Source organism: Furipterus horrens, unplaced genomic scaffold, assembly GCF_987537825.1.
Source record: "Furipterus horrens unplaced genomic scaffold, mFurHor1.1.pri manual_scaffold_6, whole genome shotgun sequence".
Taxonomy (NCBI): Eukaryota; Metazoa; Chordata; class Mammalia; order Chiroptera; family Furipteridae; genus Furipterus; species Furipterus horrens.
In genome coordinates, this window is record NW_028327176.1 from 148,927,082 (window position 1) to 148,934,991 (window position 7,910).

Below are 7,910 nucleotides of genomic sequence, written 5' to 3' on the forward strand. Positions count from 1 at the left end.
CCAATTAAAGGGCGACGTGCTGTAAATGTAATGGGCCGGGCAGCGATTGTTTCTGACAAGCAACAAAACACATAGATCCACCCCTTAGATTAGGCCGTTGAAGGGGAGGTTGAGGCCGGTCAGTTTACTGAATAGTTTGTGAACTGTAATTCTGAGGACTCATGTGAAAAAAAGTCTCTTCCCACCTCCCTCGCCTTGCTCCCCCTCTCCAAAAGCTTCAGGAAAAAAGAAAAGAAAAAGAAAAAGTAAAAGAAAGAAAGAAAGAAAGAGAGGGAGAGAAACAAGTGACATCCATGGGGCAGAATAGGGTCACTGGAGAAAAAAACCTGGGTTAGGGGCTTGTCCTGTTATTTGGACTGTCCAAAAAGCCCCTTCAGTTCTTTCCCCGCCTTCCTCACTCTTTGAAGTTGGCCATCAGTTTTATCTACACAGCAGTCTTCTCCCCTGATGGTGGGCCTGGTTCCCCCAACATTAGACTTCAGGGTAGAAGTGAGGAAAAGTCAGGCTGTCTTAGAAAATTTCTTTGGGGTTTGATCTGGTGCTGGTGGGGCACACGTAGGCAGCAGCCTCCTGCCCCCTCCCCTGCCCACCCCCATCCCCTGCAAGTCCTTCCTCAGAGCCCTGCATGCTGCAGTGGGCTCTGGTGCCAGCACTCTGCCTGGGCTCGCTCTGTCTTCTGGGATTTCCTCCTCTTTTTTCCATGTCTTGCATCCATCCTGGCTTCTGCAATTCTCTGTCCTCATCTGAAAAGAGCACATTTCACCTGGAAAGGAGAGGTTTAGAGACTCCATCTTCCTCACAAGTTCTGAGGCCTAGACAAGAGGAGTGAGTTGCCCAAAGTCACAAAGCAAGTAGCTGATCTACAACTGGAGTTCAGATCTCCCATCCCATCCCATAAAGCACCCACCCTCCCACAAATCACTGCCCCACCTCACCAGACTCCATCTTAGATGGCTTCTCCACCCTGGGCATACTCAGCTGAGGCTTTGCTTCTGTGGTCCTACCATCACTCTCCTGCTTTCCTATCTTGCCACACTCCCCATCCCCAGCCTTCCCAGCCCAGCTCTGTTCAACAGATAGTTATTGAATATCGGTTATATACAAAGAACGTTTTGCCTTTTCTATGAAACTTCCCAGCCACTCCTATTCACTCCGTCCCCTCCTCACTCAACTCCTTTACCTGGAATTCCACTGCCTCTCCCATCACTTTCTGCCTGGAAATCTCCTATGCAATACCCCTGCTCAAATGATATGTCTGTGAAGCCATCCCAGGGTGCAAAGACCCCAAGGAAGGAAGAAGGTTTAGCTTGACTGAGGAATTCAACAAAGCCCAGAGTGGCGGTGCAGAGTAAGGTCAGAGAGAGGAGTCTGATCTACAGCCTTGTGGATCACATTAGGAATTTGAGATTTTACTGTAGAAGCAACAGGAAGCCACTGAACAGTTAAGAGCAATGAATGTCTCTTGTCTTGAGGATAGAGATTGTGTCCTTGTCATCTTTGTGTCCTTCTATTCCTATCCCAGTGTCTGGCACATAATTCTCAAAAACCAATTGTTGAGTGCATACACAAACCAATAACTCAATAAATGCATACAACCCAACCCTTTCTTATCTGATAATTCTGGCTAACCAGGTTGTAAGTGTCAGAATGGCAGGAGCCAAGTCACAGTGTCTTTGAATTCTCAACAGAACCTCATTGATACTAGTTCCATGCCAGGAATACAGGGGGCCTGAGACTTTGCCAGTACTAGTAGTCTTATGTTGGGGAACACATTATGTAAGCCACTCTGAGTCTTTGGTTTCTTTATCAATAAATGGGGGCAATGCCACTTAATTTCTGGGTTATGAGAAGTAAACAATATCATTTATAGGAGAATGACTTGATTCCCAAGGAACTCATTCATGAATGAAAACTAGTGCATGCCCTGGGGCCAGGATAAGAGCAATGGTGAGGGCATCACTTGAAGCAAACAGGATCCTAGAAGAACTCCTACAACTCTCAGCAGCCTTCCCCTCTCTTGCTGTTGGCTCAGAGCCCAGCTGGTCTCACATCTTCCCCCAGGGCGTGTCACCACTCTGACATCCTTCACACTTGGCTCTCTAAGCTCATGCTCTAAGAATCCTGTTTCAAAAAGGCCTGCATTCTCTTGTTGCGCACGTAGAAGGCTGCACTTGGAGACCGGACAACTAGATTCTGAGGCTCCATGGCAGAAATTACACAGACTCTGATTCCTACTAAATGAGGCTAAAGAAGCCCTCGTGGCAAGAGCAGATGGGGCCCGCCAGACCCCTGACTCTCACCAGACTCTACTTCCCAGTGCTGGTAGGTTCTTGTCCTGGAGGCCCTTACTTCCTTGGGGATGAAATGTGAATACCAGAGAGGGCTGATGTGCTGGTGTGTGTGTGTGTGTGCGCGCGCGCGTGCACGCGCATGTGTTCCACCACCTTAGTTAGCCTCTCACTGTGGGAAAAGAATTCCCCAAAAGAAGAGGGGAAGTCTTTTTATTTAGGTTTCTACATCCAAATCAAATTCTTTTTTAAAATACAGAAAGGACAGAAAGGAGAGCAACATGGGCTTCTGATGTTTCCTTGCTCTGCCTTCATCTGAATATTTTTTAACTACAAAGAGCAGGCATAGAAGCTACTATTTGTCAAATTCTGAAGCCAGGTCAGACAGCCAACCCACCAGCAAGAGCTCCAGGAGCAGGAGGAGGCATCCAGGCAGGTGGTGAGAATCATTTGGCATGTCACGTCTTCCCTGTGGAGATGGATTTCCTCTGTGTGTCCCAAGTAGATGCCAAGCCAGAGGCCTGTCCTCATGGAGGCTAACATGGGAATGAATGCATCCTTAGAGACCTTCACTCCATCCTGGTGTGGGTACTGCTAAATCCTCACCCTAGGCATGAACAACAAAAGTTACCTTTTCTGGTTCCGCTGATGCAGAAATCTCTCAGCCACAAGAAACCTATGTTGCTTCAGCCCAGTGTCAGCTTGTGCAGTGTTAAGTGATGTCAGTCAAGAAGTCTACGCATTTCTTCCCATTTTCTTGCAATGATTCTCCCAGAGGATATTTTTCAGATGGTTGCCTCCCCAGCCAAGGCAGCCTTTCGTTTTCATAGGAAAGTAACTTTGGGGGTTGCGAGGGCAGGGCAATGGAGGAGGGCATTGGTGAGCAGCACCAGCAGAGTGAAGGGTCTGGACAAACTTCCATGGATATACAGTAGCTGAGGATAGAGTAAAAGCCAGGGATCCCTGGAGAAGAGACAAGCACCATGGTAAACAGACCATGCTGGTGTCCTGTGAGAGCTGAGCAACACTCCCCTGCCACCGGAGGGAAGGTGGGGGAGGCAGAAACCTAAACAAGCAATCCAAATACATCTGATAAAGAATACGCTAAATTCGGATTCTGTCCTTGGACCTGTTCCAGGAAATATTTGTGAAAAGTTGGTTGAAAGAATACCACCATCCAAAACCCTAATTTTTCTATTATATAAAAGCCCCAATTTCTTTGCAGTTTCTGATTAGAAAATGTTTTCCTGATTTTGTCTTTGCTACTAGTGTGTGGCCTCTTAATTTAATTTTTTTTTTGCTTATACAAACAAACTGCCATGGAAACTTTTTGCTCTCATGGTACAGCAAAGAACGGAAAAGTAGAACATTAGTAATGACATATTGTGTACCTAATTCATTTAATTAGTAGTTATCAAGAATCCTTAATGGTTCATAGCCACAAACTAGACTTATATCTGAGGACATCACCCTGCTTCAGAGATCACTCATGTGTGTCTCTGTGATGCAGAAAAAGGGAAAGTGTTATTGGGGGACTGAGGTTAGAATCCACCAACCTGAAGCCCCCCCAACATTTCCCTGCTACCTTCTGCCTCTGCCTTGCTCCTAGCTGAGCCACTGCTGTTGGTGCCCAGTCAGTGATGCCACTGTCCAATTTATCCAAATAGTCAGTGGGAGTGAAGATCCAAAACCTAATATTTCAAAAAATTAAATTTTACTTTCAATCACTTGCCTAAGCTAGTAAAGAAAATGTTCCTTGTCCTGGCTGGGTGGCTCATTTGGTTGGAGCATCATCTGGTACATACCTAGGGCACATACCTAGGTTTCAGGTTTGATCCCAGGTGGGGCATGTATGGGAGGCAACCAACCAGTCAATGTTTCCCGCCCCCCCCCCCTTTAAAATCAACAAAATATATCCTTGGGTGAAGATTTAAAAACAGAAAGAGAGAAAGAAAATGTTCTTAGGTTTCTTCACTTTCTCTTCTCAAGGCATGCTGTTAACTCTTTGAAAGTCCCTGCATATCTGTGGGAAATGTTCTACATGTGGGAACAGAAACTAAATTAGGTGTATTCTTTTTTTTTGTCATGTGCCATTTCATGATGGATGGAATTCAGGGCTGTTACATACCATTGGGTAGGTGGAACATTGCATAAAAGTAGAGGGAAGCATTCAACCAGCCTACAGATGGAACTGGGCCTCTTGCTTACCAAGGTGGTGGGTAAGGACAGAGGAGCCCCCTCCCATGGAAGGTATCTTTATTTCATCAATTTAAGAAAACTATGATAGATGTTTTAATTTTTTTTTTTTTTTTTTTTTTTTTTTTTTGATGAAGTGACAAATTTAAAGTTCTGGACCCTGGCACCTTGGGTCGAGACCCTCTATCATATAATACTGTGGATAAATTGCTTAACCTCTGTGTCTCAATTCCTCATCCATAAAATAATAAATAAATAATATTAAATAATGAGTAGTCACTTCATAGGTTTGTGAGGACAAAAAGACTTAATATATATAAAGAGATCATAATAGTCTGGCACATAGTAATCACTCAGTGAATATTAGCTACTGTTATCATTATCCTTTGATATGTTGAAAAACATATGTTCTTTCCCCCCAATGTGGCAAGGAATAGAAACACAAAGTTCCCATGTTCTGTTTAGAAAAGAGTAAAGGTCCTGCATGGCTTGGCAGAAAGAGGAAGGCACTTGAGTAAGATAAAACAGGTTTAATTCCCTTGTAACCACGTACTGTGACCTTGACCATGTCCTCTATAGCTGCAGTCCCCTCATAAGCAAACTGAGGATGTTAATAGCATCTACCTTGGAAGATTGGTATGAAGATTAAACACAAAACATGGGAAGTGTCCAAACAGTGCCTGAGCTTTAATAGGCTCTCAAAAAGTGTTAGTTATCACCTGATTAAAGGTAAGCCAAAAAATAAATAAAGTTGAGCCAAGACATGGTATTTGGATGCTGTTATACACAGACTCACTGGGTGTGTTCCAGCATCAGTGAAAATAAAACAAAACAAAAACAAAAACAAAAACACTTCTCCCCTACCTCCAGCCAAGGCAGTGGTCTAAAAACCTTTATGTGACATTTATGTTCAGGTCCCAGCCCTCTTCTGGACTGATGGACCCTGGTGTTTGTCTTGCTTCTTCCATCTTCTCCTTGGCTTTGGTCAAAAATGACATTTGCAGGGACTAAAAAAACTGGTCAGGAAGTATGAATCATCTCCCAGTCCTTTTTGATGTGTGAGGGTACTTTGCATACCAGATTGTCAGCTCCTTGAGGGCACAAATCATGTCTATTTCTGTTCAACCATGTGTCTCCACTGTCCTTGGTACATATTTGTTGAATAAGTTTTAAAAAATGAATACATTACTAATGACTCTCTTGTACAGTAGCAACTCAAGGAAACCTGAACTCAAATGAATCCTTCAATTTATCTGATTTTTCCCCCTATATCACACTGTGTGAAAGGAGAAGCTAACAGAACTTGCTCTTGTGAATTTAGTACTAAAGAAACTAACCTCAATTTAATAGTTAATAAGATTTGGTATTTGCACAAATTCACCCCAATTTCTTATACCTTGCACACGGAGATATTTAGCACCATAGAAGTCATTCAACAAACATGTATAGAACAAGTCCTATATGCCAAGACTGAAATGATGACTTATGCATTAAATTTATCAATATATAATTCATCAACATATAAATTAAAGTAATTACTCCCAAGATAAAAAGAAAAGACAAGTATAATCACTTACATTTCCTCTTTGTCATATGAGGAAAGTAGGGCTCAAAGAGGCTCAGTGATGTACCTGACAATATGGCCTGCAGGACGGGGATGTTCTGGTCCCTAAACCCAGCACTGTTTCCACTTCTCCCTGGGGCCTCTTCCATGGGAACTGCTATTTAAAATCATGATTCTCATGTCACCTAGAGGGAACAAATATTGTCACTGTCTTAGAAAAAGAGGAAGGCAAACATTTTAAAACACTTTCTAGTAAAGATTTTTTTTAATTTTTTATTTATTGATTTGAGAAAGAGAGAGAGAGAGAGAGAGAGAGAGAGAGAGAGAGAGAGAGAGACCAATTTGCTGTTCCACTTATTTATTCATTCATTGGTTGTTTCCTGTATATGCCGTGACTGGGGATCGAACCCACAACCTTGGTGTATTGGGATGGTGCTCTAACCAGCTGAGCTATCCAGCCAGGGCTTTGAAGTTTTTGGGTTTTTGGGTTTTGTTTTTTTTTTTAATAAAAGCATTTTCTTGTTAACGTAAAGATTTTATCAGAAAATGAGTCTGTATACTTCACTCCCCAGTGTACCCATTAATCCAAATTTAAATCTTATTATTTAGGATTTAAAATAGAAAAAAAGTATTTTTGGATATTTTTAACAATCTGAATAGAAACTTTCAGTGTGCTTTTCCTCAGTAAATGCTTAATGACTTACACCTATCGTGCCTTGTGATGACAGAGAGAGCATTGTGCAGAGGGATGGGCAGACTTGCCCAGGTGAACTAGCACAGGAAAGGGCCTCAGAGAGAGTAGAGAGTAGGCAATATTTGTAGTTTTCCAAGAGGTCCAGCTATACTTTCCTGTTATCCATTCAATAACCACCACCCCTTCCCCAATACATATGTAAGTTTGAATGGGTCTTGTATCCTTCTAATCAAATTTGTTTGATGACAGTGATAACAAAGGCCACCCTCAAGGTGAATTGGATGGAAATGGTGGAATGTCTGAATGATCAGAAGTCTTGGGGAAAACTGCAATGCCAGCCAAGTCTGTCTTGCATCTTTCAATCTCCCCACCCTCCCCAACTTCTTGACCACTCCCCTACACATGTCCTACATTCCCATTGACCTTTGCTTCGGAAAAGTCCTAAATGCTACACTTGTCTTAGGCCTGTCCTCTTTGGAAAGTGAGTCAAGTTTCAAAATTACTGTTTCAACAAAGTTTTCAAGTAAGTATTAAGATTATCTGACCAAGCTAACTTACCCTAACATAAGTTATCCCCACAGAAGTAATAATTCAAAAGAAAATCTTCTGAACCTAAACCAAATTGTAATTTGTGGGGTTTATGCAAGAAATGTTTCAGGGGCTGATGAAAGGAGTTTCCCAAGTCAGGTACACAAAAGCATGTGGTTCATGGTGCAGGCCAAAGTGAGTCATTTCAAAAGGGGATGTGGGTTTGGCAGTGATTGGTATTTCCTTTACATGGTTCTTGTATTAGTCTGCTCTGGCTGCCATAACAAAATGCCATAGACCGCATGGCTTACACAACAGAAATTTATTTTGTCATGGTTCTGGAAGCTGGAAAGCCCAAAATCAAGTGCTGGTCAATTTGGTTTCTGATGAAACTCTCTCATCCTGGCTTACTGACGGTTGCCTTCTCTCCTTTTTCTCACATGAGAAAGAGAGAGCTCATGTTTTTCCCTCTTCTTATAAGGGCACCAGCCCTGTTGGATTAGGGCGTCACTTTTATGACCTCATTTAACCTTTATCTCCTCCTCACAGGCCCTATTTCCAAATATGAGTATAGTCACATAGGTGGTTAGAGTTTCAACATATGAATTTGGGAGTGGGAGGACACTCATAATTAGTCTGT